The sequence below is a fragment of the Vombatus ursinus genome, unplaced genomic scaffold (assembly GCF_900497805.2).
Source record: "Vombatus ursinus unplaced genomic scaffold, bare-nosed wombat genome assembly UNPS02014816.1, whole genome shotgun sequence".
Taxonomy (NCBI): Eukaryota; Metazoa; Chordata; class Mammalia; order Diprotodontia; family Vombatidae; genus Vombatus; species Vombatus ursinus.
In genome coordinates this window covers 7,164,555-7,174,785 of record NW_020954594.1, presented here as the reverse complement: position 1 = coordinate 7,174,785, position 10,231 = coordinate 7,164,555, and the positions used below count along the sequence as shown (strand labels likewise).

Below are 10,231 nucleotides of genomic sequence, written 5' to 3'. Positions count from 1 at the left end.
AAAAAAGGTTAAATGACATGTGTCCCAAGATTAACTCTACTCTTTCCAAGTCTACTGCTCCTAGCTCACTTACCCAGGACTGGGTGATTTATAGATCTTTTTATAAAACAGAGGCATATATCTGCCAGGCAACAGGTATATTTTTTTGAGAGCCCATTGGGTTTATGTATTGGGATACACATTAATGATTAGAAGCAGTCCCTGCCCTTAAAAAACTCATAGCAGAAAGTAATGTCTTAGAGTCTTGAACCCTTCTACTCCTGACATTGTAGCACTGAAGTTATAGCAAGCCTTGCACATGTCTCCTTTCCACCACTGCTCTGGTTCAGGGCCTCTCACCTGGGCAGCTGTAATAGCCTCCTAACTTCTCTTCCTGCCTCCAGTCTCCCAGGCTTCAGTCACACAATTGACAAAATAATTTTCCTAATTCACAGGTCTACTCTGTCATTTCCCTTCATAATACCCTCAGTGGTCCCCTATGGCATAAAGGATAAGATAGAAATAACTTATCAAGGTCCTGCACAATCAGGATCCTACCTACCTTTCCAGTTGTATTTCAATCCATACTCCTTCATATATGCTCCTTCTCCCTCCCTACCCCACTTTGAACTAGTTCCCTAGGAATTCCCAGTAAGCAAACTCCATCTACTGATGCAGATTGGTTGCTACTCTGCTGCTTATAGTCTTAGAGGGTTAACTAAAGGATTGAGACTCCAAGTGATTTCCCCAGGGTAACATTGCAGGGGCAGCTAGGTGGCACAGTGGATAGAGTGCCAAGCCTAGAATCAGGATGACACATCTCTGTGAGTTCAAATCTGGCCTCAGACACTTACTAGCTGTGTGACCCTGGGCAAGTCACTTACCCCTGTTTGCTTCAGTTTCCTCATCTGTGAAATGAGCTGGAGAGGCAATGGCAAACCACTCAAGTAAACCCCAAATGGGATCATGAAGAGTCAAACAGCACTGAAAAACAACCGAACAACAACACTGCTAGTATGGGTCAGAGGCACAGTTTGAACCCAGCCCTTGCTAACTCTGGCCCTCCACCTACCACACTATACAGCTTCTCCAAACACTCTATATTCTAGTCAATCTAGATTATTTATCCCTCTCCTTTCCTGCTTTTATGTACTGACATAGGCTGTTCCTCTCACCTAGAAAATTCTCTTTTTTCAAGGCTGAGCTAACTACCTCCTTCATGAAGCCTTCACTGATCCCCCCAGCTGCCAAGTTCTTTTTCCTTCCTCATATTTCTTATGAGCACTTTGTCTAAAGTATTAAGCAAGTGTCCACAACTATTTTTATTAGCATGCTCTTCACATTTTTGTCGTTCTTACATCCTAGCTTAAAATAGACTTATTTGTATCTTATTCTTCCAAATTATAAAATAATCAAACTCTGGGCTTACATAGACTGAGCTTCATCTTGGGGTATGACCCTCAAAATTATTCTCTGTAGCTCATTTTGTTCCTATATAGAGTCATATCTAGGAAATCTCAGAAAATAGCTCATGTATATCTATCTCCACAGAAGCAGATAAAAAAGTTTCAGAACTCATACAAGCACTTATTAGGTATAGGACAACCTTTATTCTGTCCCACAGAAAATGTACAAAATACACAAAGGATTCAGAGAAGCCCATAAACAATTGATATTTTCCTTTCTGATTTACTGAATTCCATCTTCCACCCAGTACTTATGCAGTCCTCCAGACTTACAGCACCACCCTGTGGTCTGAACTCCTCTTGGAAAAAAAAAATGAACAAGTCACTAGAGAAGCCTTCCCTTTCCCTATAGGTCATACTGAGTCAACACCAGACATCTGTTCAACACGGCTGCCTGAATGCAACACCCACACACCTATTCCAGCAAAACCTAAAATTCACACCAGTCCAAATAATGATCAAGAAATCCAATGATGACTATAGTGACTTCTTCTACCCCAGCACTGCACAAAAAATCAGATAATCCCATAGGCAACAGGAAATGAGGGTTGCCAATAAAGCCAGAGCCAGCACAGGAAAACAAGCTGGTAGCCTCCGAGTGCAACTAGAAATGAGCCAAAGACACATAGCCTACAAGATTCTGTGTTCCAAGGTAATAAGGGGGTAGAGTTCACCTGATCAAAGTCACAGAATGGTCACAAATCCCTACCATGGTCAGAAATCCCAGTAGGGACCCTGCAAGTCACCAGGAGTGGCAGCAGCATTCATACTGGAATACTATAGGTGCCATCTATTACCTCCTGAAAATAATCCCCAAAAGGAAAATCCCTGGAACGTCACAGACAAAATCCAGAATTCCCACATCCAAGAAAAAAAAATTACCATGAATCCAGAAAGCAGCAGTCAGGTACCAAGGGAACCATAGTCAGGATTATGCAATACCTGACTTCTACTTAAAATAAAAGTAGATATTGTAATTTTATATTCAAAAGGCATAATAGATTTAGCATTAAGAATAATCCTGAGAAGAAGTACAATCTTACCAAAGAGAAAAGTGGACCTTTACCTAAGGAAATGTTGGCAGGGAGGTAGTATAGTGAATAGCACTGGGCTTGGAGTAAGGAAGACCTGAGATCAAATTTTGCCTCAGATACTAACTAGCTGTATGACTTTAGGCAAGTCACTTCACCACTGACTCAGTTACATCAATTTTAAAATGAGGATAATAATAACACCAACCTCTCAGGGTTGTTGTGAGGATTAAATTAAATACTTGTAAAACACTTAGTATAGTACCTGTTGGCACAAAATAGGAGCTATGTAAATGCTAGCTGCTATTATAATTATTATTGTTACTATTGTCCTTCTAATAAGAAGCCTAGAATTGAGGAGGAATTTTGAAATATATACTGAGAGAAACCTAGAAATCTTGCAAATTGTTTTGAGCAACTAGAAGGGTATATATGACAATATAATTCTTACATCTTAATAAGGAGAGAAGAAATAAGTAGTCCTTTGGAACCTTTATGTCTTCAAAGGATAATTTTTTTTAAGAGATTCCCAGCATTTGGGGTGGGGATTGGCTCAGTTTAGAGGATTTGAAGAGAGGAAAAAGAAGGGATGATAAAAGGAGGAAAATCCTGGTGTATAAAGGAGAAAGAAGGGGGTGGAACTTGCTGTTTCGCATAAATGGGGTATGTGAGAAGAGCATTAAAGGGTGGGGGGCACTGGCATCAGATGAAACGTACTCCTCTCTGAAATGGATAAAAGATTAAATATACAAAGAGGTTGGTACAGAGCTGGAAGGGGCTTTAAAAGATCATTTCATCCAACTCCTTCATTTTACAGATGAGAAACTGAGGCCCCGAGAAGGGAAATGATTTAAGGTCAAATAGTAGCTGGAGTCACTCCTACAGGCAAAGCTGACTGTTCAGTTTTCAATGTGAGCGCTTAAACCTTGGAAATCTGTAAACACTACAAATTAGGGCTTGATTCGTTGTTTCTTTGATTGTCTAGACTTAAGAAAGTGATGGAGAAAACGTTAACAATGCAAACTAAATTTAGAAGTGTGGCTGTGATGTTTTGGATTTTGTTTTTTTGTTGTGTTTTTTTTTTTTCTGGAGAACCAGTTATCAAACATTTGCCAGTATACCCGATTGGAATTCATGTTTTCTGACCCCAAATCCAATACTCTTTCCACTAGTCATCCACATGATGTCTAATAATAATAACAGGAACTCCTTGTTGTCATTCAGCAAGCTTTTGATAGATGATAAACTTTATAGATGAGTGGTCTTTTCATTACATTACGGAATGTTATGAGGAAAAAAAAAACACTTCAAACCCCCGAGTTTTCGTTATAATAATTAATATATTACATAAAATTTTACTATTATTATTATACAACAAAGGCTTGTGGATGCTTGGAAATGGACCATTATGGAGAGGCATCCGTGAATGGCTAATGCAAATGTGGGGTCAGAAAATGTGAGTTGCAATCCTGGCTCAACCATATTACCTCGGACAAAGCCCGTCTCCTCTCGCTTCTCGAGGACCTCGGTTCCTCATCAGTATAACGAGGGGGTGGACTAAACGACCCGTGTAGCCCTCCCGAGTTACAATCCTATGTTTGAGCAGGACACGTGGCGTGCCGTGCCAAGGCCATTGTTTGGCTTTCCTTTTCTTCTCCCCGCCCCTGTGGCACGGGAAAGACTGGGAAAGGTGCTGCTTCCGCTCGATCTCACAGAGGCCCCCTCTTTCATCCCCCGCCCTCCACCCATCGCCAACCTTCCCTCCGCCCCGGCAGGAAAGGCAGCTACGCCCAGCCCGCCAAGGAGGCCCTCCCGGCCACGGGCCGCGCTTCCGGCGCCCCGGTGTGACGCGAGGCACGGGCGCCTGGCCGATGACGTCAGCTCCGGTTGCCGGGGCTGAGTCGGAAGTGTTGAAAGCCCTTGGCCTCGGAGAGTTCCCGGTGCTGCCGCCGCTGGCACCCTCAGGCCCCGGTAAGAAGGAGTGCGTCCCGTGAAGGAGGCGGCGGCGCAGGGACCCTCCGGCAGGATCCGCCCCGACCCCCTCGCCCCGTCCCGAGGCCGAAACCCCGCTACCAGACGGCTTCCCTCCCCCGAGTCCCCTGTGCTGTGCTCGGGACCCCTCCTCTTCCTGCACCCCCACCCGTATTGAGCGTCCCTACGCCTCTGAAGCCCCCTCCCCTTTACTGGGAGGCCGCGGGAGGAGAGACGTGGGGGAGGACCTTGGGCGCCCCGGGGTCGCAGTCTCTTTTGACACCCCTCCTTTAGGGCGTGCCACGCGTGGTGGGGTCGGGGCAGCGGGGCGGGCGATGGTCCCGGTTCCGACCCAGGCTTGGCCGTGGGACCCTGGAACTCTCGTGGAGGAGGCAGTCGCAGGACTGAGGGCTGGAGGAGACACAGAGTGGGCTCCAAGAAGGGGCGGTGAATCCCGCCTCTGCCCGGTGCTCGTCCCGTGACTCCTCCCTGGGCGCCCGCGCGTCCCAGTGAGGAAGTTTGCGGAGTGATGCGTGTGTTCCCTCTTGCCGCTGTGTCGGGCCCGGGAGCCGGTGCAGCCCGGTGCTAGGCGTGGGCTCCGGTAACGGCTTGCAGACTGCGTAGCGGCCGCCCCACGGCCAAGGCGGCGCTTTGCCAGCTGGATGCAATTGACAGGTTTCACTTGGCCTCGCATTCCACTCCAGCGTGGTATTCTCTCCTCCCACCTCCGAACTCCCAAGGCTTGTTTACTTGATTATGTTACCACTCAATTCTTGGCCCCAAGTGGATCCCGTTTAAGACAAAGTTGGAGTCTCACGAAGAACTTTTTGGTCTGATGAGGCATGTAAAATCCCGGTTCGATTGTTCTCAGATATTTTTTGGAGAAATGGATAGGTAGTCTAAAGCAGCTGATAGACCAAATGACTTAATAATGAAAAGAGGCCCTGGATTTGAAATCTGAAAATTTGGGTTCAGATCCTAATTCGGTGTGACTTTAGCATGGTGCCTCAGTTTTCACCTTCCTCATCTGCCAGTTCACAGAGTTTGCCTAGAGGACCAACCCCTAAAGTCCCATCTGGCTCTAAATCCTATGACCCTAGTCTAGGTACTTCTGTCAGCCTGGTTGTTTATTTGTAAAAACAGGAATAGTAATACTCCCCAACTCACAAGGTTATTGTAGGGTAAAGCACTTTGTAAACCTTAAAGCACTACATAAATGTGAATTATTATTTTTAGAGGATATGATACCTTAGTGGTGTGGGCACAATTGGAATGAAGGTAGATTTCTGTAAACACATCCAAGGTAGGTGAGCTTAAGGGGTGTGACTTGGTAAGGCCTCATTTTAGTGGTCATGGATTTTTTTACAAGTAGTCCACATGTTACTCTTCTATTCAGACAAGCCCTGATGTCAGAAAGCATGTGTAAAATATTTTAAAAGGCTTGCCTTTTGATACTTGGCAACAGTATAAAATAGTATAATTCATAGGCAAAATTTGGTAATCAGAATGATGGTTCATGTATCTTGTGGGAACAGAGATGCTTGTGTGTATCTAGTCAGAGGGAACAAAAACATTAGTGATACCATTTGGGACTTGCACTGGGAATTTTTCAGATAATTTCTTAGATCCATCAGAGAGGAATTTTATTATTTAGGAGAACACACGTTCAAAAAGAACTGAGTCCAAAAGTTTCTTAAGGATTTGGATTTAACAATTTGAGGGCAAAGGCTGTCTTTCTTTTTCTTATTTGTATCCCTAGTGCTTAGCACAGTGCCTGCACATAGTAGGTGATTAAGTTTATCATATCATCTGTGGCAGATAAAAATGAAAAAAAAAGTTTCTTTAGAAACTTTATTAAAAATAAGAGTTTTGTTTCTTTGGCTAACCTCTGACTAGTCTTTTATTTATGCATTTTTGTACTTATAGAAATACTTTTTCTCTATTTCTTCAGTGTATTCTTTTTAAAAATCATTGAGCAAATACAGTAAACATTTGTTAAGTTCTTTTGGTGTGCCTCTAGGAAAAACATTGAAATAGATAATAATGGTGATAACACTGCACTTTAGGTTTGTTCACTACTATATATACATTATCTCATTTGACCCTCACAACTACCTTGTAAGATAGGTACTGATGACCTCATGTTACATACAAGTAAACAGACCTGGAGAGATCATGTAACATGTCCAGCATCACATAGCTAGTGAGTTTCTCTGTAGGCTTCAAACCTAGATCCTCTTGACTCCAAGTTCAGTGCTATTCACTAATAAAAATAACAGCTAACGTTTATGTAGCTCTTCAAGGTTTGCAAAACACTTTACATATATATTAACTCATTTGATCTTCACAACTATCCTGAGAGGTAGATGCTATTATTATCCCCATTTTCCAGATGAGGAAACTGAGGCAGACAGGTTAAGTGACTTTCCCATGGTCACTAAGCTTGTGTCTGAGGCAGAATTTGAACCCAACTCTTTATCCACTCTTATCACCTACTGCATTTCACAGTGCTGCCTTTAGCAAAAGTTCTTAACCCTCTGAGTCTGGGATTCCATGAACTTGTATAGGAAAAAAAATTACATCTTCATCTTCACTAACCTCTACCTGAAATTTAGCATTTCCTTCACTGATAAATGTAGGCATCAAACCTTCCCTGAACTGCCAAAGGAGAACTCTACTCTTATAGGCAGCAGAATGAAGAATGGGTCTGCCTGCACTTAGGAGAGGCAGTTCAGTACTTCGGAAGGACTGCTGTACTTAGAGGCTTGGGATCAGAGTTCAAATTCTGGTGCTGCCACTTATCACCTCTGTGACCTTGGACAAGTCACTTAAACACTTAAGGCCCAGATTTCCTTGTCTGTAAAATGAGGGGTTTGGACTATGTGACCTTGAATTCCCTTTCCACCTCTAGATCTACAATCCTGTGATCCTAAGTAGCTTATAGTGTAATAAGGGAATATGACACCAATACAGATAACTGGAATGCGTACAATTATATAAGTGTACTAAAGAGTTAGAAAGCAAAGTTCAGTGTAAGGTCTTGGGATGGGAAGGAAAGGTCATTATCTTCAGGGTAAATATGAAAGGCTTGCTTCAGGAGGAATTGAGTTTTAAAGGATGTGAGGGAAGAGTATTAAATGGCAAAAGGAATAATGTGAGCAATGAAAGAGAGGTAGAAAGGGGTTAATGAAGGAGAGAGTGGTGGTGAGGATAGCACAAGTTGGTTGGAGTATACTCCAGTACATGGGGCAGTAGTATGAAATAAAGCTCAAAAGGTAAGAAAGGCCAAATTGCTCAGGACTCTGAATGCAGGCAAAGAAATAAAATTTTACTTGGTAGGTATTAGAGACTCCCTGAAGCATGGGTATTTTTTGCCAAGGAAAAACATGACCAGATTTGTGGTGTTTTTTTTTTTTTTATTCTGGCAGTGGTGTGAGGAATGGATTGAAGGAAAGAGATTCTAAATGGGAAGACATATAAAGAGGCTATTGCAGCGCAGTCTAAGGAGGTAGAGAGGTAATGTACTGGAGTGGAAGTAGCTTTGGAATAGAGAGGAGCAAACACGTTTCAGATGTTGGAATCAATAGACTTTGTAAATGATTGCATTTGAAAAGAGAGGGAGAAGGATAGGTGAAGTTTGAGATACAGTATCCAGTAAGTGTTTGCAAAGGAATGATCAGACCAGTAGAACCATTAGGGTTCTGTCAAAAACCCCAGCATAAGGAAGGTGGGAGACTAAGTGAATCATACATTACCATACGAAGAAATAGTGATGTCAAAAGGAGCAACGGGTTTAGAGAGAATTAATGAGCTTGATTTTGGATGTTAAGTTTGAGGTGCAAGGATCAATCTTACCTTCTCTAGTTGTAGGAGAGCACCACTACCAATCTTAGTGTCTGTGGAAAAGATGAACTAGTGGGAAAAAAGCAGATTAAAACCCATTTAGTTTTCTGGGGTACTAGAAGTTTGTGTCCTTTCCCTTCCCGTAGACCATTATGAAATACCAAAATTAGTACTATCCCCATTTTAAAGACTAGAAGTTGAGTGACTTGCCCAAGATAACATGGCTAGTGGGTAGAAGAGTTGAGCCTTGACTTGGTCCTCTTTTGCCATGTTCAGTGACCTTTCTACTTGCAAGCTGCTTCTCAGTATTACATAAAGCCTTTGTGCTAGAAAAGGCTATCAGTACATTAGTCATAAGGACATCCAAATAGAGCTAATTTCATATAAGGTGATTAAGATTTTTGAGATTGTGTTACCTCTTCTGTATTTTGCAGGAACACCAAGTTAACTGTGGTATGAAATCGCCATGTAATTCTTGATAGCCTAGAGGTTTTTTCTCTTATGTTCTTAATAATAGCTGATATTGCTGGAGCACTATAAGGTTTGCAAAATACTTTATACATATTATTTCATTTGATCCTCACAAAGGTCCTGTTATGATATGAACTTTTTTTTTGTCTTGACATTTGATTTCATTGATGTAGGGGAGTTTTTGGTGAAGAAACTCCTTTCAGTACAGATTAGTAACTGTTCTACAATATATAACCTTAGAAAATTGCCAGGAAGCACTGAGGAGTTAAGGAACTTTCTCTGGGTCTTTCTGGGGGTAGGAACAACAGGTATTATTATCCCCATTTTACAGATCAAGAAGCTCAGTTTCAGAGAAGTCAAAAGATTTGCCTATGCTAGTAATTGTCAGATGGAATTTGAACCCAGGTCCCTAGAGACTCTAAATCCAGCACTCCTACACCATGCTGAGTGACATTCAATTCATTTTGCTTCTAAATGTAGCATCCCATAGGCTTCAAGATCTGAGTGTCATATGATATTTGAGAAAGCTGTTGACTCCCAGAAATTCCTTTGTGCCTCAAAGGGAGTAGTAGCCTATCCAGTAATTTTGAATGTCTCAAAAAGTTAGTTCATATTACATATGCCAGTTGGGAGGGAAACACTGTACACTAATCTCTCCGCTAATTGCCACTTAATTCGTTGTAGTAGTGTAGTTCATTTCAGTTTCCCTGTTAATTTATTCCATCTCCCTTTATGAGCTATGAATCTTGTTTAAATTGTATGCAACAAAGTATAACATTCTACTTACCTGATACAATAGAGCCCAGCACCATGCTGAGAAGAAATTTATGGCATCGGCCTAAGTTGTACTATTACTAATGGGGTGTGTGGGGTGTTCAGAAGGACTGGCACCTCTGATGTGAGGCCTTGCTTAGTCTTTTTCAGGGCTGCTCATCCACCTCTGTACTCTCTCCTGTGGCTCTACCAAGCTGTATTATGTGCAGTGGCCACATCCCACTAAAACCATCTCAGCAGATGGGCTAAACCAGGTTGAGGGTAATCAACAGGCCTCAAACCCATCAGTGAGTTAAGGAAATGTCTGTTCTAAACACATGAAGGAAGAATGGGAGGTTGAGAACAATTTGTTCCAACAGTCATGAAGGTGGCTGAAGCAGGTGCTATGGAGCACTTAGAACTTGGCCTAACATTGAAGATTCAAAGGTCATCCACTGCATCCCAGGCCATCCCCATTCACCTGGACTTTTGTTTTGCCACTGGATTCAATGACTGGAAGAAAGAGTGAGGCTTTGTGCAGCCCTGCCTCACTTAAACCCAATTCACACCCCATCACCCATGATGTCACTGGTGCTTTTCAAAAACAAAGGACAAACAACAGCTGTTCCTAATTGACCNCCCAATTCACACCCCATCACCCATGATGTCACTGGTGCTTTTCAAAAACAAAGGACAAACAGCTGTTCCTAATTGACT

General features: G+C 42.5%; 1 protein-coding gene across 2 annotated transcripts in view; it reads left to right on the top strand.

Moving 5' to 3' along the window:
* The first annotated feature begins 4,358 nt into the window (after positions 1-4,358).
* The window catches only part of UBE4A (ubiquitination factor E4A), a 34,654-nt gene continuing 28,781 nt past the window's right edge, over positions 4,359-10,231 (top strand). For both annotated transcript variants that reach the window (XM_027835659.1, XM_027835658.1), the window contains exon 1: positions 4,359-4,447. The gene's annotated coding sequence lies outside the window, so the exon portion shown is untranslated. The remainder of the gene's footprint in view (positions 4,448-10,231) is intronic.